The following is a 24404-nucleotide window of genomic DNA, read 5'->3' on the forward strand; positions in this document are numbered from 1 at the left end:
ACTCTCAGGTTTCAGGGTATCATCTGTTCAGCCATGGAACGGAGCAAGACTGACCCTGGCCATGACCCTTCAGGACTTACTCACTTAAGTGATCGCTTACATTTATTCTTAGGACTATTTGTTGCCTTTTTAACGACCAGGAAGTGGCTAAAAAAGAAAGGGTGGCCCAGGGTGGGCTGAAACAGCCTAAGAGAGGCCAGACTACCTCATCTTTTTGGACGTTGGGCTAATCTCCCCACTTCATATGATTAAGGTCAAACTGATTACCTGATTATTTTTCTTGAAGCAGATTATTGTAGGGAAGCTTTATTTTTTTTTTTTTTCCTCAGGAGCCTGGGAAGCACTTTGGGAGCATCAGGGGGTTCCCTCTGGTGGGTTTTGGGTTCATTGCTGGCTCTTCTCTTTTCTGATTTGTGCCTGGTGCGAATTTTCTGAAAGGCTGAAGTGCATAAACCTGGGGGCTTAAGGATGATGAGAGAGCTGGGGGTGTTCACCTGGAGGAGAGAAGGCTCCAAGGAGATCTTAGAGAGCCCCTTCCAGTGCCTAAAAGGGCTCCAAGACAGATGGAGAGGGATGTTGGACAAGGAATGGAGTGCCAGGACAAGGGGGAATGGCTTCCCACTGCCAGAGGGCAGGGATAAATGGGATTTTGGGAAAGAATTTTTGGCTGTGACGGTGGTGGGGCCCTGGCACAGGCTGCCCAGAGAAGCTGTGGCTGCCCCTGGATCCCTGGAAATGTCCAAGACCTGTCCTGCTGCCTTTCAGAGAAAGCACAGTGCAGCATCAGTGAGTGGTGAGCAGGCACAGAGCTACACACCTTCCTAAACTCAGGGGGTCTTATTTAGCTGTGGAAAAAGGAGTTTTATGAATATCTTGATATATTCAAACTACAGTGACTCCGTTACATGTGGTGGCACAGACACTGCTCTGTGACCCCTCTGGCACACACTGGGCTTTGTCCTGCTAACAAGGGCAAAAGAACAAAAGGGCAGCATAGATACCAGCAAAGACTTGTTATATTTGAAACCTTTCCTTTGCCCTTAGGTCACCTCCACTGTTCTTAATATTTTATGTCAGGTTTTCAGAGCTCGGTGGCATCGCGTAATTTGGAATTTTCTTGTTTGTTGAGGTCAGCCCACGGTTTCCTCTTCACTCTTCATGCAACCTCTTGTTGCAGCAGGAAAAAAAATAATCTTCAAATGTTGAAAAATATTAATTAGGCAGAGGGGGAATACTGCCCAGGGGTATGAGGTGTCAGAGTAACAGAAATGCCCTTCCTGTGTCGGTGCAGCCGTGGCTGTTTCCTTCGTGTCCTCCTCATCCTGGGTGTGGATTCATGAAATACAGATCCCACTGCCCTGGAGGAGTTAAAGACACAAGCTCAGGAGATCCTCCAGGGCTGTGGTAATGTAACCTAAATAAGAGGTGTATCCTTGGCTGGCATTCCTGCCCATCCCATGTGACGCTCACTAATGTGCTTAAGTCCCCAAATACTGCTGTAAATCTGGCCTGTAATCTGCAGTGCACAAAGAGGAGGGATCTGGGAGCAACATCTGCTCAGCCCGTGCACACCAGCCACACTTACGGCACATTTCGGTGCAAAACGAGGGCCCTGCTCTCTTTCCCCACTGAAATTAAGCTGATTTTATTAACTTTAGTTCGTTACAGACCTGATACCATCACGGATGTAGAATTGACCGTTTAACCGCTCGCCTTTTTGTTTCAAATTGAATCTTTAGCTGCCTTTTTTTTTTTTTTCCCTCTTCTTTGCCCCTGCCTTCCCCTCTGTGTCTGTTTTATTTCAGGAGTGAGTTTTCCCTGTCTCGCTCGAGGAGTTGTGCTGGGCAAATGACAAAGGCAAAGAACTACCAGATGAGAACCAACTGGTGTTACCCACATGATTTAAAGTTGCTTTCTCTTCAGATAAGCAACACCACTGAGGCTGCTGTTCCATTTGCTCTATCCCACCCCTGACTCTCTGGATTTCCACGTCAGTCTGTGCTCTGCATTATATCTTTCTCCTCCTTGTCTGTGTGTGTGTGTGTGATGCATCATAAAGAGAATATCCAGTGTGCAACACCCATAAGTCAGAGATACCATTATAAAATTGCTGTCCTGCGGTGCATGTAATCAGGAACATGCCCTGAGAGGAAGCTCTGCCTTCCCTAAGATGCTTTTAGAATTCTTGTGTGGCAAAACGTCTCCAGCGTGCCCCCTGAGCCAGCAGCATCAAATGGTTTTCAAAGCCCGGCCTTCTGCTTTGTGCAGCTTTATTTTAGCGATAAACACCGCAAAATCCAGCTCAGGGCTATGAAAATGGGAGGTCTCAGCCCTGTCGGGCCCTTTTGGAATGGCATGTATTTAAAATGTCACATCAGGCTAATGGGTATGAGGTTCGTGACCTGGTTTGCAAGGGTGGCCTGAGCTGAGAGGCAGCAGTGCTGCACACACAGGTGCAAGTGTGGGTTGGAGAGTCTTATCAAAGTGATGTAAAGTCTTCCACAACAGCAACAGGCCTCACCTGACTCGCTGGAGAGTCACTCTTGAATTCAGATTGTTTCTGAAGTGGAACAGTCGGTTGTTTTCTTCCAAATTACGGTGCGGCCACGGCAGGGACTCGAAGGAAGCCGAGAAGAGCGGTATTTGGGAAAACCAGAATGTCATGGTATTTGTGTTCATGCTTTGTGCAGGCCTCCCCACTGCCTTGGGGGGGAATCTTTTAAGAGCTGGATCTTCACATGAAGATCTGGTTTCGGTTTTTTTGTTGTTGTTGTTTCACCATCTGGGAATGGGTATATTCTTAGAGGATCACAACTTGTTTATCGTGTTGTAAGGCTGGGTTCTCCCGTGTGAACTGAAGTGCAAATACAAATGAGTTCAGGAAAGCTGGAGGTAAACACAAAGTTGAACAGTAGCACTTCATTGCAGGCTGCTTGAATAATCAGATCCTGCTGGCTAAAACAAAACTACATCTCGGTACTTTAATCATACTACACTTAAAATTCTGAAAAGGAGGAGTGAGAGTAAGCTGCTTTTAAAACAATTCATTAGAAGACAAGGCATAGTGTTTAGAAATGGAAGAAATATATTTAATTCATGTCTATCTCAAGGTAATTAAAATGAATCAATGTTTGATCCACTGAATTTTATCCCAAGAGTTTCTGTTCATTTTGATGAATAAACTAATGAAATGCCATGTAATTAAAAGATGGAAGTGGCCCCATGGAGGATAAAGGAATAAATAGGTGGAGGAAGGGATTCTCCACATGAACAGAGGGTGGGTCCAGCAGTTCCTGCTGAATAATACAATGGTCTTATAATGCAACACGGGCTCAGGAAACCTGTGACTGGTTGTTGCCAGGAGCAAGGAAGGCAGAGGAGTGAGCAAATGTCTCTGTGTGCTGCAGGAGCCCTGTCATTGTGAACAGGGCAGTGGGCAAGGGGTGTGTGCAGCAGCTCACCCCAAAAATCAGGTTGTCACGAAGAGCCTTTACTTGTCCCCTGACAACGATAAAGGTCACTGGACACGGAGCTTGATGAGAACTCTGGGGCAATGAGGCCTTTGGGGTTTTGCTGGTTGGAGCCAAAAAAACTTAGAGGCTTCAATTTCCAGGAGTGACACTTGGCAGGTCTGGCTGGAGCAGCTGGAGGAGCTCCAGCACTGCAGGACTGAGATATGGGCCAGTAATTGCTGCCGGCCTCAAACTATTTTGTACCAGGCAAAACACACAATTTGGTGCTGTTGGTTATGAGCTATATTTTGCTCAGAAACCACAACAATCCTTTTGTCCTCTGAGGAATGTGGAGTTGTGTTGGTGCCCTTTTGATGGGGTTTTGTGCTCTGGCTGTGCTGTGCAGGTTCATGGCTGGGTAAGGATGGGACCAGTGTGTGGTGTGAACCCTGAGCAGAGGGGAATCCAGTTCAGACCTTCAGCCTGTCTTGGTGAAGGAATAAACCAGTCCTTGTGAGTAGCTATTATGGCTGGGAACTGAAATGCAGAACTGTTTCTGCCTCTCCCATCCTCCCTTGCCCTCACATGTGGAGCAGCAGACTTCTGCACAGGCTGTTTCCATCTCTGCAGCTCCCCGTGTTGAGAATCACCACTGCAAAGAAATGTTACTGTGTAAGGCAGGATTTTATTGCCTGGTGGGTGTAGTGAGACCACGTCATAAACGCTGACGGTGCAAACCCCAAGTGGTATCCCCTCCCACCCCCCAAAATCCTCACGTTACAAGTCACATTTTCAGGATATATTTATTTAAATGGCCTTGTTCCCCTGGTCTGAGAGCTGGCAGATGCTGCAGAGCTAATGGTGTCATTTCTGTTACTACATCAGTTGTTAACTGGGCCAGAAAACAGCCTTTAAGATTAAAGTTTAATCAAGTATTTTGAGAACGAGCAAGTATAGACTTTATTCTTCTTGAGAATTACAGGCTCCGTTCCGAAATCCCTGGCAGGGATAGAACGTTCTGTCAGAAAATGTCTCCAGTGAGAAATAGCAGGCAAAGAATATTTTCTGTGGGATGGCATGAGCAACCTTGTACTTTAAAGCTTGTATATTAATTGCTTGTTAATGGGCAGCTTTTGGCAGAATTTCCTTTTGGTATGGCCTCAAGAATTTTAATGGAGCATCAGTCAGCGAGTGGAGAAAATATACTTTAAAAACAATAAACAGGATGTTCAGTGGTTGTGTCAGTTTGTGACATGGGCTGAGTCAGTCATGTTCTAGTTTTGCTCAATTATAAATTCTGCATTCACTTCATTAACAACAGACAAATGAGCTACATCCTTCTGACCCCAATGCAATATATTTTTCTGGATTTTTCCCCCCCCTGCCTGAGGTGTTTTCAGGGAGGTTACAAGGAGAGGCAAACAGAAATGTTAAAACCCCTGTGGGTATTGAGTTCATTTTCTGTGTCTTGCTTACAGGCCTCTGAAAGTGATTCCCAAAATGTTTCCAAGCCCACTAAACATTTTATGTGTAATGTTTTCACAAGCAGGGAGGCTGCTACAGGCTTGAGTCTTATAGGTACACAGGGCATGAATGTAAATATGCACAAAATGTGCTTTTTTGGAGAAAAATCCCCACAAGAGTCTAATTTATCCTGTACTCATAAAAAAAAAGGCCAGTGTTGCTGAGGTGACCGAGCCTCTTGGTTTCCATTCCTTTGCTTTCCCTTCTTTTAGTGGTTGTTGGATGAAACTTCCCCAAAGTAGGATGTTCTTCCCAGAAAAGACTGGAAAGGGCTCTGTTGAACAACATGCCTTCAACCAACCAAAAACCAAACCAAACCAAAAACAGTGGGAAAACTCTCAAGTGCAGGAAAATCCCCTCAGCTTCCACCAGAAAAGGAGACTTTGGCATGGACAAGCTTTTTTGTCCCCAGCTATTCTGTGCTCTGTCACCTCCTCCTCTCCTGTCCCGGCCACCTCACCTGGGAAGAGAAAAAGGGGAATTCTGAATCTCTTGAATGAGTTGTAAATTCTGTCTGACAAATTGATGCGTGTTTTGGCACTCTGATAACTCACAAGTTGTCCCTTCCCCTGGTGTGGCACATTCCCAGCTTGCTGAGCATCATTCCCCCCCAAAATATTGGGAGTAACCCCCCTGCAGAAGGAAGGAGGATTGGTTCCTCATTTTCCTCACCCCTTCTAGCTTTGCACCTCATAACTTCTGTTCCCAAGTAGCAGAGGCAGCACTGACAATTCCATGGGGTGCATGTTGTACCACAGGGATTGGCAAACTTTCCTGGTGGGGAAAAAAGGGCTCTGGGTATGTTTTTCATTTCCAAATTAGGTGTTAAATGTGTTGGGAGAAACTTCACAGGAGCTTGGAGACATCATCTTTCAGAGAGGGAAACTGGTACTGGTCAATTCACTGGTGGTGTCTGGATTTTTTGGGAAAAGCAGAGAGTCCCTGTTGTTGGAATTTGACAACAGCCAGAAGACAGGAGCTCTTGCCCCTCAAGGATCACAGAATCACAGAGTGGTTTGGGTTGGAAGGGGCCTTAAACACCATCCACTCCCATCCCCTGCTGTGGGCAGGGACACCTCCCACTAGAACAGGTTGCTCCAAGCCCCGTCCAACCTGGCCTTGGACACTTCCAGGGATCCAGGGGCAGCCACAGCTTCTCTGGGCAGCCTGTGCCAGGGCCTCTCTTGGAATGCTGCAGGTCCTGATCCTGGGCTGGCTTTACTGTCTGCTATTTAAGCTCTGTCCTGTGATGCTTTTTGGGTCAATGCCAACAATTGCCAATCTTTTTTTTTTCCTCCCCCACCGGATCACATATTTTCATAGTATGTGATGAGTGGAAAAATACTGTGGATACCTGGCAGAGTGGTACCAGCAAGGAACTGGAGAGTTAAACTACTCGACAGATCCTGCTTTTCACCTTTAAATACACACCTTATTGTATAAACACAAGTGCTGTACACACAGAAACCTCAATTCTGTGTCTTTGACCTTCTGAACACAGTTAGTGCTGGAGTGGTTTTTCCTCACCCAGAGCCAGGAGCTCTTCGTGCTCAGCACAGAAACTACTGGGAGATCAGGGTTTAACAAAGGATTTTATGCAGAGTGGAGATAAGAGAAGGGTGATGTCTTCAGGCAGCAAAGATAATGCTGTAGTCAAGGTCTTAACGATTGTAGGGATATCGCTCCTCATGGGGAGGATTTTGGGTCCAGTCATCAGTTGTGTGTCCCACCCTGGGGGAGGGGCACCAGGTTGGTGAAGGTACTCAATGAAATGCTTTTGCAGGGGAGGCCTCTGTTAATCAAGTCTGTCTGTGGTGCACACAAGGTTTTATCCAGAAGGTGGACAAATACTTGGAAAAAAAAAAAACTTGGCATAAATTTATGCAGAATTAATGTACTTGTTGCATTGCACCTGTTGAGGATCTGCCTCTCCATCTCATTGTAATGCCTGGGAGATGTTCTTGTAGTGATGATTATGACAGCTGAGGCTGAATTTCAGCTTGAGCTTAATCCCAGCAGCTCCTTCAGGGAGGAGACAAAGCCACATGGAAAATACAAATGTGTGAAACTAATCCTGTATGACGATGCATAAATTAAAACCCAGTGCTACGGGGTTTATTTTGAAGTGCCATGTCATGGGCACAGCTTTAAACTTCAGATTCACTGCTGGGTCTCTCTCTAATTCGAAATGAAAAGCAAAACATCGACCGACCATGCCAGGGTTCTCTTCTCTTTGTTTAAATTATATTGTGCTGCTGAATTCAGGTGCAGATTCTTGATCCACACCGTTCCATGTTCCATTTTATGATCCATTTCATCAAGGTGCTGTTGAGTGCTCTCTCCCAATGTGTCTCCTTCAGCTTCCCAAGTCCTGCAGAGTTCCCGATCCTTTTCTCTCTCCCACCCTTCTCCCTGTTGCTTTGTGCTTTTCCCTTTGTTCTAAGCCATTCCATGTGCTTGCCCAAGCAGAGTTCACCAAGACCCTGTTTTTTCTGAGAATTCTCCCCAAGACTGACCCTATCCCAGGCACTTTCCAGCTCCAGACACCGCCCCGTGTGTTCCGTGTTGGTTCGCGAGCTCCTCTGGTGCATTTTTCGGAGCTGCCTCTTGTTTGTACAGTGCATTTCACCTCCTGCACGTCGCTGTGCTCGGCTCCAGCTCTCTATAAATAATGAAAACGTGCAGGGCTTGCTGGCACAAGTCAGTGGAGGGCTGTGTTTCTTTCCTGAGGCTCAGCTTCAGAGCCGCGCCGCGTTTCCGGGAGCTCGGCTTTGCTTTTCAGGCTGCCGTGGGAGTATTTTACATAAAGCTTCGTGAGAGCTTCGGTTCTGCAGCTCATCTGTCACAGCACACACGGCCCTGTGTTGCACCAGAGCATGCAGAATGCAGAGAGGGCTCGGGCAGCTTCCTGTCTCCTCCCATCTCTTCCTCAAATGCAGGGGAAAAAAAATAACTGAGAGCCCTGCGTGGATCACGGCAGGGAGGACTGTTGTCCCAAAAGCTGGGAGAGGAAGGTCTACAGGCCAGCAGGCAAGCTGTGTGCCTGAGCTGCCCAAAAAATACCTGTGTGGAGTGGCTGCAGTCGTAACTACAGGATATAAAGCAAATTTGGGTAGAAAATGCCTGACTTAAGGAACCCATTTGGATCCAAGCAGTGTCTGAAGGCACGGTCAGCATCAGCCCTCCTGGAAGTTTGCCAAGTAGAGTTATTTTTGCATTGTAAAGTGCCTTCAGATAATTTTTCTGAAGGGTGCTATATAAATAAAACAACTGCCTGATTGGTTTAAAGCGAATCTCTTGAATTTTGGCTCCCTCCTTCCGCAAATTACATGTGTCTAAATTTCCCTGCTTCAAAAATTAAACCAGATCTATCATGGGTGGAATGAGATTAATTTTATTACACACAATAGTTCATTAGTGAAGTAGGAGCAATTTCATGTATTTATGCATAGCCTGCCCAGAATATTTTACTGCAGCTCTTTCAGATGTAAATAAAAATATAATGCTCATTGAATTGCTTATTAAGCAGCATAGAGTGATAGAGGGTGGTTGTGGTGTTGTGCTGTAGGTTATATTTTGGAATTCCTAGGGAACATGGGGCTGAAATTGGCACTGGGGATCAAACCCGTGGAGTCAGGGAATGGTTGGGGTTGGAAGATGAGGGAGGGCTGATGTTTTGTCCAGCACCATGGACTGACCAGAGTCACTGCTGAGAGAGAGGGTTGGATCGTTGCATCCTGATGATGAAGGGCTTGTACCTGCCCTGTGCAGAGGGAACCTGGAGCTCAGCCCTGGAGCCCCAGGGCTGAGCCAGTGCAGCCACCACCCTACCTGAGTCCACTCAGGCTTCCCCAGCTCAAACCAGGAGCCTCTTTCTTTGCCTGGTCCTAAGGAGGCAGCGTTTGTACCCAAAAACTGCAGCAGGCTGTGCTGGATGCCGAGGGAATTGGATGAGTGCTGGATAAATTCCTGTGGAGTGGCTGCTCACCGAAGATTCCCCCTTAAATCTCACCATGTTTGTGTGCCTGCATCTGTTTGTGTCGAGTAGGGACCATATGTGAGTAGGTTTGGGGGGTGGTTTTGACACCACCGGTACCTTCGTATCCCGGTTTATTCCCACGTCCATCGGAGGCAGCTGGGGGAGACCAGCAGACCTGGCCATGTCAGCCCTGAGTCAGGCAGCAGGATCGATGTTTGGAGGCAGTTCCTTCTCCCAAGTGGCTGATCACAGGAGCTGCACAGAGATTTGTGCTCCTGGAGCTGAATTCTCTTCGATTATGCGGTAACATCGCGCCGCAGCAAATTACAGGAGCCGTTCCTAATCCTGCTGCCTGCGCTGTTATTTTCACATCTCTGTTTACTCGGTAATAAATACATGTCCTCCTGGAAGACACACAAATGGTGATGGTGAAATTGTGCATTTCCAGCTAATTGCAGCATAAACCTGTGCAGCTTTGGCTGGGGTAGGGCAGGTCTCATTCTTTTCTGCTCAGACTGTCGAGGCTCTGCAAGGTGACCTTCTGCTCCAGAGCACTGAGCTGAGGCCACCAAACTGCCACACACACTGGGCCATGCAAGAAATGGATCTGCCTGTCCAGGTGTCACTGCTGGTCCTGCTCAGCCCTTTGGACTCACCTGAGCACTTCCATAGGGCCTTATCAGTTCGATTTTTTCCCCTTAGGAAAGATATGCATATTTCTCCTTAAGCACTGAAGTGGCCATTATCTTCCTAAAAGACACAGCCAGGGAATGGTTAAGCCTTTTAATATCCCTAGGTGGGAATTAGGGAACAAGAATGGATGCTTTGTAAGGAATTACTGGTTATTATTACAGACCTCTGAAAAACAGACATGAAATTAACAGTTGTGTGTCATTTCATTACTGCTTTGGCAGTCTGCTTTCTTTTTCCTTTAAGGCTAAGATGGTTGCTAGGGCTTTGTAGTGAATAACCTTTTTGTGTTCAGCTCAAGGCGGAGTATAATTATTTTATAATTTCGGTTCGTGGGGCCGTTTTAGACGTTTTCAGGAAGAAAAAAAAAAAAGAACTCAGCTTTTGTTAACCCCCGTGGTTCTCAGCTGTCAGTCCCTGGCGTGTGGCGGCTCAGACAGGGGAGCTCCGTGTCTGTGCTCATCCTTTGCACTTGGTACTTGCCTGAGGATCTGGGAATGGCAGCGAGACAAACACGGACCCGACATCGTTACACGCTGGCACTGATTGACTTTGAAAAGTGAAGTTCCCTGTCAAGGTGTGTGTCTGGGTTCGTGGCAGGATCGCTGTGTGGTGGATGGCAGCTGCTGGAAGTGGAGGAATTGCACACTGGGTTAAGGCTGATGTGCTGCAAACCCACCTAATTTGTGCTTCAGGGTGAAAACTTACTTCTAGGGGCCAATAAACTTACTCTTCCATGTGGTTGAAGAAAAGTCTTCCCCCCATCAGACTGGGTTTTTAGGACATGGCAGCTTTTTGAGTTAGTTTATGTGTTCAGAGGGCTGGAGCCCCTCTCTGCTCTGGAGCCAGGCTGGGAGAGCTGGGAGGGGTCACCTGGAGAAGAGAAGATCCAGGGAGACCTGAGAGCCCCTTGCAGGGCCTAAAGGGGCTCCAGGAGAGCTGGAGAGGGAGTGGGGACAAGGGATGGAGGGACAGGACACAGAGAATGGCTCCCACTGCCAGAGGGCAGGGATAGATGGGATACTGGGAAGGAATTATCCCTGGGAGGGTGAGGAGACCCTCGCACAGGTTGCCCAGAGAAGTTGCAGCTGCCCCTGCATCCCTGGAAGTGTCCAAGGCCAGGCTGGACAGGGCTTGGAGCAACCTGGGCTGGTGGAAGATGTCCCTGCCCAGGTAGGGGTGGGGTGGATGATCTTTAGGGTGCCTTCCAACCCAAACCATTGGGCTGAGGTGGCAGCAGCTCTGCTGTAGATGTCTCCCAGGGTGAAGATCCCACCTCCATCTGGCACAGGTGAGCCTGCAGCACCTCTGCTGCACCCTGGGTTTTCCAAAAGCCCAGCCCTGCTGGCACTCGGTCCCTGCTGCGGCCTCACTGCAGCTCATCCCACCAGAGAGAGAGACCCCTCCCTCTCTGCTCCTTCACACCCTGTGGGGTGCAGTGACACGTTCTGTGCCTGCCCCTCAGGGTTTGATGAGCTGCTGCACACTCCAGGGCTGCAGACATCACGTTTTATTTCTCTCCCCCCTTGCTAATTGCTCTCCTACACGTGCACATCCTCCAGCGCTGCGGATGCCGACAAACCCCCCCCCGGGGGAGCCAGCCTTGCTGGGAGCTGTTTGGGATGGCAGACTCCACGTATTTATGGGCTGGAAAGTGGTTAAAATGAGAGGAAACATATTCTTGCTTAAGGTGTGTCTCTAACTTGGGATCCATCACTTGTGCACGTTGCTGTAGCAACGCTGCAATGGCATGGGAGTTGCTTTTATGGCTGATTTCCGAGCGGATCGTGGCTGGAGCTGTTACCAAGCAACCTGCTCCTGTGCTCCTGTAACTAGGAAAGGCAGCCAGGGCTTTTTAATATTGCCCAGGATTCTGATCATATGTTCATTCTGTCAACTTTGGTCTTTTTTGGTGGGAAATAATTGCTGTGGAGTACAACAGAAAGGTCCCTGTTTTGTGGGGATTTTCGTTCGCCCCCCCTCTTTGCTTTCCCTCACGTGAATGCTCAGTGTGGGAACATTCATAGGAAGGCGAGGACAACAGTCCGTTTATTTACCAAAAATAAATAAAAAAATGTTGTATTCAACACGTGATGCTGAGGAGTAATTAAAGGCACACCATCTGCCCCGGGTGGAAAGAGCTGCATCCTTCACTTCCCAGGTCTGCAGCTGATCCAATGTCGTGTTCCAGGACGAGCCTCCCAAAACGCAGGTGTTGAGATGTTCTTTGGAAGTTTCTGACAATTCCTGCTCTGGTGCTGGTTCCTTCTGTCTTATCTTCCCTGTACTTAGGAGGGATTTGGATAACAGCCTGCTGGTAGGGAGGATGTGAATTAATGAAGTATAGGAAATCATTAAGACTGTGACAATCCACTTCATGGATCTTCTTAACTCAAGGGCAAGCCCCTAACTTTGGCTGTGGAATTTTATACATCCCAAAGCCTGAGATTAATTTGTGCCCGTGCTTCTTGAGGCAGATGCAAACATTTATCTTTGCTTGAGCAGTTTTTGTTGGGTTTGTTTGTGGGATTTTTTAACAGCATGTGAGTTTGTTTGGGTACAGCAAGAAGCTTCCTAGATGATTTGAGCAACCTGGTCTAGTGGAAGGTGTCCCTGTCCGTGGCAGGGAGTTGGAACAAAATGATTTTTAAGGTCACCTGCAACTCATGGTGATTCTATAATTTAATTTGGCGTCATTCTGCTGCCCTGAAAGGGGCAGTACCAGCTTGTTACACCTACTGGAGACCGTGGCCCTTCCTATCTTGTATCAATTCCCTTTTAAATAACAATCACACCTGCCCACAGTGATATTTAACATTAGTCAATCCCTGTAAAAATGACAAACTTAACATCAACCCTAAAGGGACTGTGATTAGTCACATATGTCAGTGCTAACAAACGGTGACACTTAAAAATGCCCCGTGTGCTCTTATTTCAAATTTCCTGTTACGTTGTGCTGTGCCCTTTCTGTCCCCCTGGAATGCTCATTGTCAGGGGGAAGTAATTTCATATCCCACCTACTTGGCAAACAGATTGTGAGAGCTGATCTTTGTTGTTTTGAGAGAATAGATTTTTATTACCTTCCCAATAACTGCCCGGCGTTCATTTAATCAGCTGTGTGAGTCGCAGCCTCACTGAGGCAGAGCAGGGTCTAAACTCATACAGCTTCAATCCAGCCTGTTGTCAGCTCTAAGTGGGTCTTTTAATCTCCTGGAGTAAATGTTGGTGAGGGACTGACAGCTCTCAAGGTAACAATTTCCCGTTTATCCACAGCCTGTGTGTCCGTGAGTGGATTCTGGCTGCTTGTGAATGGCCAGCACTGTCAATCCAATTTAAAATCTGCTCTGTTTTATACTTCTGGAGGCATTCTGCCTGAATAGTTTATCTGTAAATTATAAAGGGTAGAGTGGCAAGGAATTCATGCCCAGAAAAGCTGTGCCCCATTCCTGGAAGTGTCCAAGGTCAGCTTGGATGGGGCTTGGAGCAACCTGGGCTAGTGGGAGGTGTCCCTGCCCATGGCAGGGGGTGGCACTGGATGTGCTTTAAGGTCTCTTCCAATCTAAACCATTCTGGGATTCTGTGAATTAAAGTCTACATTCAAATTATTACCTGTATTTTAAATACTTGATCACAGTGAGGTTAGAGATTCAACACCAACGTGATGAGGTATGAATATGCTTATTACATTATTTATTTTTCCCAGATTGAAGCTTTTAATACTCAGTTCCCTTCCTTGAGCCCCTTTCTGCTCAGGCACAGGGTGGGATTGTTGGGGTGTCCTGGGCAGGGCCAGGAGCTGCACTTGGTGTGGAAAGGCGTCCTGCCTGTATAAAGCAGGTTGTCCTTTATTTATTGTAGAATTTTCTTTCTTTATCCAGTGAGTTAATGCTCATTAAACATCACATATTGCTCACACAGTGCTGGTTCCTTGTCACTCCTGTCCCTCCATTCCCACTGCAGAGTCAGGACCTGATTTCAAAAAACACACCAAACATCTGGTGAATCAGGACTCTACGAGTTTGTTTTGGAATATTTGCCCAGGAGAGTCACAGCAGTGCCAGGTGGTGATTGCTGTGGAAAACCTGCCCCTAATTTATTCTGTATGTGATGATGCCACCTGGTTAAAAGGATCCACCTGTAGATCAGTGTGGTGCCCAGTCTGGGTTACTGGGAGAACCCCTCCTGCTCAGACACACACCTTGGACTGAATTATATTTACATTCTGTGCCCTTTCTGTGTGCTGGTCCCTCCCTCTGTGATCATCCAAACACATTCCAGGTTATATGGGGTTCTCTTCATGGCAAACTGTTGGTTTAGTGATTTTTTTGAGCGAGAGAAACACAGCATCAAAAGCCAGGACACACAGGGAATAAGTGACTGCAAATGAGAGTGTTTCATCCAAGGGAAAAATAAATAATAATAATAAAAAAAAAAGAACCAGGACAAATATTTATCTGTAAAGGATTCCTTTTCTTCTCAGACATGAAGCAGTCGGTGTAAGACAAACATGCTAGCAGCTAACTCCCCATGTTAGCTCCTTGTTGTGCTCAGGATGTCAGGGAAAATAATAATAATAATATAAAAAAAAAAGCTGTATGACTCATTGTTTTCCAAGGATGCTGCTTCCCCTGCAGATATTTACAGGTTGTTTTTTAGGAAAACTTGGAGTTTACAGACTGCCCACTGACTTTCCATTTTTGTGGCAGGGTCATATTATTACTGCATAATTCATCGTGTAATCACACAGATCTGCACTGGATGCTTGATAAAGGGAAAAAGAAGCATCAGCTACTCTTAAATTATGATGTCTTTTAGCACAGAGCTTTAAGATAATCACAGGTTGGAAATTAAGGTTGGAAATTCAGGTTGGAAAAGGCCCCATGTCTGTGTTGCTGAGACTGGTGTTCTCCAACCCCATGGTCCAGCTGAGAGTGGAAGGTGTTGCCATTCCCTCCTCTTTTCCCGTTCTGGAAAAGTGGCTGTTGGTCTTGAAGAGCTCTGGAGCTTCTTCAGAGCAGGAACCTGACATTTTGTACCAAAATAGCCTCAAAAACAGCCCCCGGGTCACGCTGTCACTTTAAAAATGAACGCATCAAACATTTAACACCTGGCAAGCGTTGCTTTCAAAACCCAGAGTTATTTTTCATTTGGAAAGCGTTCCAAAGCTTGACAGCCTTTCCCACATATTTGTACCGTCTTCCAATTGGAAATATCTGGAAAATAGTAGGGAAGTGTGTGTGTATGTCAGGAGGGAAAGCTCACTCTGCAAAAGCCTGAAGACGTGTTTGGAAGCGAACTTTTTCCAAGTACAGTTGAAATGAAATAAAAATAAACTAATTGAATCCTTCTCTAAAAAAAAAATATTGAAAGTAAGGGAAATATAATAATAATAATAATAATAGTAATATTTTTGTCAAGATTTTCTGACACCTTCCAATTCTCCTATCGGGGATGGAGCAGGGAGGAGAGAGAGACAATTTACTCTTCCTATTCCTCTAAACAACAAACCAAAAGACTGTAGAAAATGACATTAAACCAACGAAAATGGCGTTAGAATTGCAAAGTTTAAGCTCAGGAAACGAGAGATTTGAGCCTCCTGTTTGATTTCATTCATCATTTAGGCCTGAGCTGTCTTGTTTTCACTTCCATCACCTGTCAGGTTGTTGCTGTCACGGGGCCAAGCACACACCGGCCACATCCATGTTCCTGCTGCAGGAATTCCGTGAGCTGGAATAACTCCCTGTGTGAAGCAGAGGGAATGCTGCAGTGGACTCGTGTCTCCAGCTGTTCCCTGCTCATTATTCCTTTAACCTGCGTGCCTGCAGTGGTGTTTACACTGTGCTGTCGCAGCCCAGCGTGGAGCCAGGACATTTCCAGCGCTGCCGTGGCAGACGTGGCTCAGTGGCTGGTGTGAAAACCTTTGGCTTCTTGACAGCACTGAACAGATCTGTGCTGAACACGCAGCAAAATAGCATCTGGGAAGCCAGTGGGAAGTGAGGGAAAAGGGGAGAAACCTTTACTGCATGAAATATCCCATCGACCGGCAGCTCCTGCCCTCAGCGCTGTCCCGACAGTGCTCAGCGCTCTGATCCAGAATCCATGGCTTTTATTTTCGTTGCTCATCATGAGGTCAGTGTATGGCTCGTGGGGCATGGAATCAGGATGGTTTGTGTTGGAATGGACCCTAAAGGCCATCCAGTGCCACCCCTTGCCATGGGCAGGGACACCTTCCACTGTTCCAGGTTGCTCCAAGCCCTGTCCAGCCTGGCCTTGGACACTTCCAGGGATCCAGGGGCAGCCACAGCTTCTCTGGGCAACCTGTGCCAGGGCCTGACCACCCTCACAGGGAAGAATTTGTTCCCAATAACTAATCTAAACCTACTCTCTGTCAGTTTGAACCCTTTTCCTGTCTCTCCTTATAAACAGTCTCTCTCCATGTTTCTTGTAGTTTCCTTCAGGTCTTGGAATTAGGTCCACAATCAGGTCACCCTGAATCTTCTCCAGGCTGAACAATCCCATCTCTCCCAGCAGAGCTGCTCCATCCCTCTGATCATCCTGGTGCCTCCCCTGGACTCGCTCCAACAGCTCCATGTGCTCCCTGTGCTGGGATTCCAGGGCTGGAGCAGCTCTGCAGCTGTTCATGGCAAGTGAGCTCTCGAAGCATCCCCAGAAAGTTTGGCATTTGCCGTCCTGAGCAGAGAGGAAAATAAAAGGGAATGCTGCTAAAATTATCCCTTGTGCCATAACCAGGTGGGAAGGGCTGGGGGAGCTCTCACAGGGGGGTTAATGTGCCCCCCTCTCACCTGTCGGGGTCCCTGCTGTGGATTAACCAAACTGTAGGAAATGTCAACTGGCAACTGAATAAACAACCTGTGTTTGAACAGTGTTGGCTGAATAAACGACTGGTCTGGTGGCAGCCACTGGAGAAGGGTTCTGTCAACACCAGTAACACTCCAGCATGTAAATAGGGAGATTTGGGAGTGTACTATCAGCATCTGTCAGGTTAGGGGTTTTTCCTGCGTTGAAAGGGAATATAAAAGAGGCAGTGTGGGTGCAGGACAGTCCAAACATGGCCCACATGGGGTTGTCTTTGTCAGGTAAGACCTGGTGCCTCACCTTGGCCCACGTAATCTCTGTCCCTCCCCCAGGACAATCACCTCTGAGCTTTTATGGCCAGTTATAAATGTGTGTTTGAGAACCTACTTTGGAGAAATATCCCTAATTTTTGAAGCTTGCCTGTCAGGAGAGAAGTGAACATTTCTTTTCCTAAGCCATTATTAAGCCTGTCTGTAGGATGGCCATTCAGGTACCCTTACCTGATCTCCAGGAGAGGTTCTGAAAGCTAATTAACTAATTAATTAGAGCAAATGGTATTCAGGGAAGGCAACACTGGCAGAAGCCAACAATGAGGGCAAACAATTAAGCAGATGGACATTTCTTCAGGTGGCTCTGGGATTTACAGTGGGCTTTGGAGGCAAGGGAGTGCAGGGTAGAACTCCTCACTTGGGATGTAAAATCCCCAGAGAAAAGAGTTTTAGGATGCAAATCCAGGAAAACCAGGTGAAGGTGGCCTTTGATTATGACCATCCAACCCTTTTACTGGTGTGTTTCTCCTTGTTCTTCATGAAGGTGAGGAAAAGGTTGCACTGTGCCCTCAGTCTAACACAGCTGAGAAAAGGGTGGTTTGAACAAAATCATTATTTTCTGTGCTGTGATACAAATGGTTTTCAAACCTTAAGGTCTTATTTTTAGGACTGACAATACACAGCTCTTTATTGGCCCACAAAAAAAAAAAAAAAAAAAAGTAAAAATAGATGGATGGGGGTTGTGCAGATGTATGTGAATAATTCTTGGCAAAACCTGTTCTTATATTCCTCAAATACTACATCTTAAGGCATTTCACTCTTTCTCTTATTTCTAGTTACACATTTTGCTGCACTTAATCTTTTTTTTTTTTTTTTAATATGAGATCATTCTCAAATATTGCCGTTTGGAAATGGTTTTCCTGGTGCTATTTTTTTCTTCGTTTTTCTTTTTTTCCCCCTAAAGCTTCTCAAGTGCCATAAATATTATTTCTATAGCTGCACATCAAATGCATGATGAGAATTAACACTTTGCTGCTGTTGTGCTGCACATCTGAGGGATGTTTTCCTCTTTAACTGGCTCCTTTTCTGTTCACACACACACACAGAGGTCTCTCAGAGCTGAAAGTTGCAGCAGGTTCTGAAGGCAGCCAAGAAGGAACTTTAATGGCTCTCCTGGAAGTCGTTCAAAAACCACTCCCCTGACTGAATCGGACACCCTGTAAGGCTCCAAAAGCCATTTCCAGGCAGGAATAAGGTAAGGGATGATAATTGGAATGCTTTTGGAAGGTGACATTAAAACTTGGAAGTGTAACTTTTTGCTGTACCAAAAAAAAGAAGTATATAAATTCTAAATTTCCTGGGTTGGTTCTTTTCTATGGTAGTTTGGGCTCAGCTGTTGTACCCTGCTCTGTGGCTCCCAAGAAGCTCTGGTCAGATATTCCCCAAGGTGTGAGGTGTGAGAATGATCTGCCTTATGCTCAAAAAGAGTAATAATTGGAAAAAAAATAATTCAAACTCCAGCAAAAACTGTCCCTGTGTGTCCCTTGGGGAAGCTCCTCTCTCCCACCAATCCAACTTGGGCTCCCTGTACCTCCTGCCAGGCCTTCTCCAGCAAAGAGAGAAGGACAATTGTCCTGCTGCCTCAGTAAATGAGTGTTTCCATCTGAGTTTGTCAGAATCTGAGGGTTTTTTTTTTACATTTTCCTATTCTGATAAATCCAGCCTTGATCAAATCATGCCACCAAGCTACCAGGAGCCTCTATTTATTCCCCAACATTCCACCAGAACACACAGAAATCACAGCCTATTCCCCATAGGAATATTCTAGTTCCTGCTCAGTTCTGAATCCTGTTTTAGGCTTCTTCCTTTCAGGACCACCTTAACTTTAAGCTCTTGAATCATTTGGTGATCTTTGCTGGGTTTTTTTTTCCAAGTTAATTGTTCTCACCTTTGATTTCACCTTTCATCTACTGCACCCGAACTTTTTCAGGACACAACCCCTGGAGTTATTGCTCCCAAAGCTGGACTGCAAGGTTACTTTTGCCTCCCAGGTCACACTCTTTTGCAGGTTTATTAACAACGTGGCCTCAGGAACACTTAAGGAGTCAATCATTAACTGGATATTAGAACGTTGAGCCACCTGTGTGGAAATGGCTGCTGGGGGTAGGACAGCCCAAGAGGGTGGGATGGAGGAGCTCCAGGCACTGCCCACAGCAGGGCATTAGTGTTGCAGTGGGGTTCTAATTCCAGGTCTCTGGATGAAAGGACTCATCCTGACCAGCTCGGGGTAACCTTTGTTGGTGGCCAGGCCCGTGCTCTGCAGCGTGGGAATCCTCAGCATTTCCCAGTTTACAGATTTCCTGTTTGACTTTGCCTTGCTCTTGCCTTTCCCTTTGTTCCAAACTCCACCTTTGAGCTGGGATTGTTATCGTGGAGTTCTTTGTTTCGGTGCAGTCAGTGCTCCCTGGGCATCCTGATGGGGGTGCTGGGAGGGACAACCAGGACAGCTCTCCTTTCCTCTGCCAGAGACCTGAATGCTGGACATCACCGAGCAGGAATGGGAATGATCCCCATCCCCTGTAAATATTAGCATTACAACCCAAACCATTCCAGGGTTCTGGAACCTGGGGAATGAGGAAAGTGAATCTATAGGAAAAACAGGCTGAGATGTTTTGTTTTTTGGTTTTTTTTTTTTTTTATTACCTTTCTCCTGACTCTGATTGGGACAAACCTCTTTGGGTGTTTCTGGTCTGTTTGAGCTCCAGATGGAAAAAAATTATGATTATTCTCTCATCACACATCACCTGGTCAAGGCAAGCGTCTTTATTCTGCAAGTGGCAAAGATGTATTCTTTTCATTTTGCATCCAAGTAGGTTACTTGGTAGAAAAGGAATTGTTCCCTTGGATTGTTTCCATCTCTGTGTCCTTAAAACTCGCTTTTACTGTGTTTTATGCTCTTCCCAACTTTGCTGCCTCTGTGCTATTGTTACCTCATGCCCTTTACAGTGACTCTCAGTATTCAGGCTCTGCTTGAAAGCTTCCTGCTGTATCTGAGAGCCCAGAATGCCCTTGGATGAGTGTTTCTACACCTCTGGGAGAAGTGTCCTGGTGCCACATGGGCTTGAAAATCAAAGCAAACTCTTGATATACTTTGTGCATGCAGTCAGTCTTTATAAACCTGTAGAGAGTGTGTGTGTTAGCTCAGCCTTACAGAGCTCTGGACCCTCCTGCTCTCCTACCTGCGTTCTCAAGGTTCATTCTTGGCCCTGGGGAAAAAAACTCTGCCCGCTGACATCAGGAGAAGAGGTAAAAACAGAACACTTCTGAAAATGTTGGCTCCTCTGCTCTCTGCTGTTGCCATGCTTGGGGCTGTGCTGCCTCCACTAGCTAGTTAGCTCTTTCTTAGAAGTCTTTCTTGTAAAAAGATTCGTGTCTGTCTCCTTAAACTTGCTCCTAAAATCTTAAATAGAATTATCCAGCAGTACAAAAATTGTAAAGGCAATGAACCCGAGCAAGAAGCTGACTGGCGTTCCCTGCGAGGGGCTGTTGCTGTTGAGTGGGATGCTTGCACCAGAAGGAGAGCTGGAAAACATATTATGACCTTCTGCCATGGTGACTGAGTAGAGAAACATTCTGAATTCCAAACTGGAATGGATACAAAGAGCAGCTCCACTTGCAGAGCCTCCTCGAGGGGAGCATTTTCCATGCGCCCTTTGTCAGGAGAGGAGCAAACCTGGCTGGGGGGAGTTCCCTCCCTCCCCTTCAGCTGCTGCTGATCTCTTTGGGCAGAGTGCATTAAAGGCAGTGGATGAAGGTATTGCACTTCCATATCTTCATGAGTTTAGAGTGGTTTGCTGCAGCAGAGAGATTATTAGGGAGCTCCAAGGGGAATAAGCAGCTTCATCTGCACCAGGTCCTGCCGGTACAACAGCAGGTGTCCCCAGGGCTGTGGCTGCTCTGAGAGCTGGAGGGTACTGTTGTCATTGCCTGGGAGCTTTTAGGGGGGTTTTGCCACCTTGTTTTTTTAATTTGCCATCTTCTTTTTCCCCTGTTTCCCCCTTCCCTCTGGCTCTGCCAGAGGACTGACTTACAACACCTTCTCAAAATCCAGTGTAGCAACACCCTTCGTAGGTGCAGTGACCATCCTTGGGAGCCTTTGTGGGGGTTTTGGTTTCAGCTTGGTTTCATGCTGGAAATGGCCCAGGGAGTGCTGGTGAATCCCTCAGTCTGGATGGCAGGAATGAAGTAGCCCCTTCAGCTCTTGACAACAGCACAGGCTTTTGTTAATGATTAAGTTTCCTGAAGACCTGATTTCATTAGATGGAGTCTCCTCACACTCTGCGCCCGTTCTCATTAGAACAGTGATTTCTGAACTCTTCCTAACCACTTCAGAAATGTTCCCATGGTGATGCTGGTCCCCTGGGAACGTGAGCAGAAGGCTGCAGGGACCTGTCTGTAGAGGCTGATGCTGGTGGTGGGGTCTCCAAATGCCTTTCACCCAACAGCCAAGGATGCTGCAGCTCCTTTTCCAGGAGTGGCCAGGGAGCAGAACAGGGCTGGGGGCCCCATTCCCCTCATTAAATCCCTGGGATTCTGCCTGCCCATCTCCCTCTGTGCTCCTGTGTGCATGTGACATGAGTGTTCTATAAAGCTCATCCTTATAATGTGCTCCAAGTGCCTTTGCCTTTGACAGGACAAGAGGAAATGGCCTCTAGTTGTGCCAGGGGAGGTTTAGATTAGTAATTAGAGAAAATCTTGTCATGGAAGGGGTTGTAAAACATTTAAATGGACTGTCCAGGGCAGTGGTGGAGTCACCATCCCTGTGAGTGTTCAAAAACAAGTGGATGTGGCACTTGAGGACATGGTACAGTGGTGATGCTGAGGTGATGGTTGGACTTGATGAACTTAAAGGTCTTTTCCAACCTTAGAAATTCCATGAATCCGTGATTTTGTCACATAACCAAATGCTGTCTGTGCAGGGATACACTTAGTCCCCTCCAGGATGTCCATGGTCAGGATGGTGACAGTAACTGAAAGCCCTGTCTGGAATTGCATTGCCCAAAGAGTTACAGCCCCCTGGCTTTTCTCAGCTGCTCAGGTCATTCTGTAACCTCCAGCAGCTCTTGCTGCCTCTCTTTTTGGAGTTACCTGACCACTGACTGAGCAGATCTGGTGGAAGAAGTGTCAGGAGCTGTGTGATCACTGCACACCCCCCCGAAATCTTTCACTGTAAGGGGCTGTGGAAGCTCGAGCTCCACCAGCAGCATCAGGAACCCAAAGCTGACCAAATGTTTTCTCTGCTTTTCTTGCTGTGCTTTGCTTGAGTAATCAAGACAATTCTCTGCTAGGCATGAAATGAAAGTAAATGATTAGAATAAAGATGTGCTGAGCTACTTGACAAGGCTTGAGTACAGGGTACAGAATCTGTGGGTGTTTGGCACAGCCCCAGCACTGCAGATATTTTAGCTCCTGCTTATTTTTGATTCCGTTCAAATATGACTTACCTTAAAAAAAAGAAAAAAAAAATTAACTGCAAAGCATCTGCTGTTACACAACAGATATTCATGATGGAAAAAATGGCATGAGAAAGCTCTAGGCATGAGCTGAAGGGCTCCAAAGGTGGCCTGAATTGTCCAGGCTTCAGCTCCTTCTGGAGTGCCAGGCAGTCACTGGTTGTGCACTGAGTGGTTTGGTCTGTCACATTCACTCTTGTGGAGGGAAGAAACCTCCAGAAAGGCTCCTGAGAGGCACGAGCCACACTGTCACTGCTTCCACTCCCTCACAGCCCTCTGTGGACTTCAAAAGCAACTGGGATGGGATGCTGAGGAAAGCAGTAGCATTCCCAGAGAGAATTCCACGTGGAAATCGTTCCTAGGCTCAAAGCAGCAGAGCACCTCTAGTGCAGCTCTTCCACCTCAGTAGCCAATCCCCAAATTCTCAGGATCCCTGCAAGATGGCACAGGGATCAGATCTTGATCAGAGCTCAGGGAGTGTTTGGACAACGCTCTGAGGCACAGGGTGGGATCGTTGGGGTGTCTGTGCAGGGCCAGGAGCTGGACTGGATGATCCTCGTGGATCCCTTCCAACTCAGGACATTCTGTGATTCTACGATTCAGAAACAACATTCCATGTTTTTTGGCATCCTGAGGGATACATGTACTTCAGGCAAACGTTTCTCTCACTCTGCTTCTGGCTAAAACAGCAGTGGCAGGGCCTTAGTGCTGTGACAGAGGAGAGCCCTTCCCATCCTGCCCATCCCAGGATGCGTTTTAATGCAGATAGGTCGGAGATATTCCTGGATCCTTTGCCAGAAGCACACAGGGAGTCTGGTGGCAGCAGAAACAACCTGTAGCTCTCCAGGGTTCCTAGTTAAAGTTGTAAGTCCATTTCCAAACTTTGTTTCCAAGCTGCAGGCATCACATCTGGACCAGGAGGAGGGAAGGGCTCGGGTGCGTGGGCTGCTGTTAAGTATCCATGCAGGAATAGGGGTGAGAGGGGCAAGGATTGGGATAGTGAGTGCTCACAGCCAGCTGGGATGGGAGCTTTAGCATCAAAACATTGTTTTCCACATTGGAAATTCAGCTTGAGGATGTCTGTAGGGTCACTTGCCCTGAAGATTCAGGTTCAGGGCAGTGGGCACGGCCCCAAGGCTGCCAGAGCTCCAGGATTGTTTGGGCAACGCTCTCAGGAAGAGGGTGGGATTGTTGGGGTGTCCTGGGCAGGGCCAGGAATTGGACTTTGCTGATCCTTGGGGGTCTCTTCCAACTCAGGAGGTCCTGTGCCACATCCTGGGGTGCCGATGTCTGCAGCAGAGGGATCTGTCACTGAACCCCAGGCAGTGCTGGGGTGGAAATCACCACCAGCAGCACAAGGAGCGTGGGGAGGGTGTTTCAGTGCAGCACCAGAGCTGTGGGGAGGATGTACAAAGCAGAAGAGTGTTAACAGGCCCAGCAAACTGCAGCTTGGTTGTTTTCCTGCCCTTAGGATACACAATTCTGGAAAAAAAACAGGCTTTAAGTGTTTCCAGTGGGGTGAGAACCTGAGCTCTGCAGACCCAGAGCTATCTGCTGGTGACAGGGAGCTGTCAGGTGACAAGTGCAGTGGTGGTGACAGTAGATGCTGAAGAGAACAGTAACAATGATGAGCCTTTTCATGAAAGGAAAGACCCACACCCCTTTCATAATAAGAAAAACTCTTCAGTGCAGCCCACACATGTTTCAGAGGCAGCTGCTTCTCCGATTCACGAGCCAAAATGTTCCATCAGTCCACACCTACTGAACAATGCCAGTGGTGGGAATTAGGAGAAGGTTACCTTTTGGTTCATGGGCCTTCTGAAAAGTGGGATAAACAACAATCTGTATTCCCTTGGGAGGAAAACAAAAAAAGTGCAAATTCTGCCAGCAGGTTTGTAATATGAGAGTGCTTTACAGGGTGTATTTTCACAGCTGTCTGATATCAGTTTCCTAAAATGAATCAGGGTGGAGCAAACCGTTTAGGAATGTCATGAAAAAAGGATTTGGAGCTTTGCTGTGGTTCATGATAATGATGCCCTCTTGGGATAGTGCATCAGAGGTGGAAGATCCTCCTGGAGATAGGGATAATGCTTTTAAAATATTCCCACATCGAATTCAGCAGCTGCTGAGTCTGAACTCTGGATGGAGATATCCCCTTCCC

This window comes from Myiozetetes cayanensis, unplaced genomic scaffold (genome assembly GCF_022539395.1).
Source record: "Myiozetetes cayanensis isolate MyiCay16 unplaced genomic scaffold, myiCay2020 scf34, whole genome shotgun sequence".
NCBI classification, from domain to species: Eukaryota; Metazoa; Chordata; class Aves; order Passeriformes; family Tyrannidae; genus Myiozetetes; species Myiozetetes cayanensis.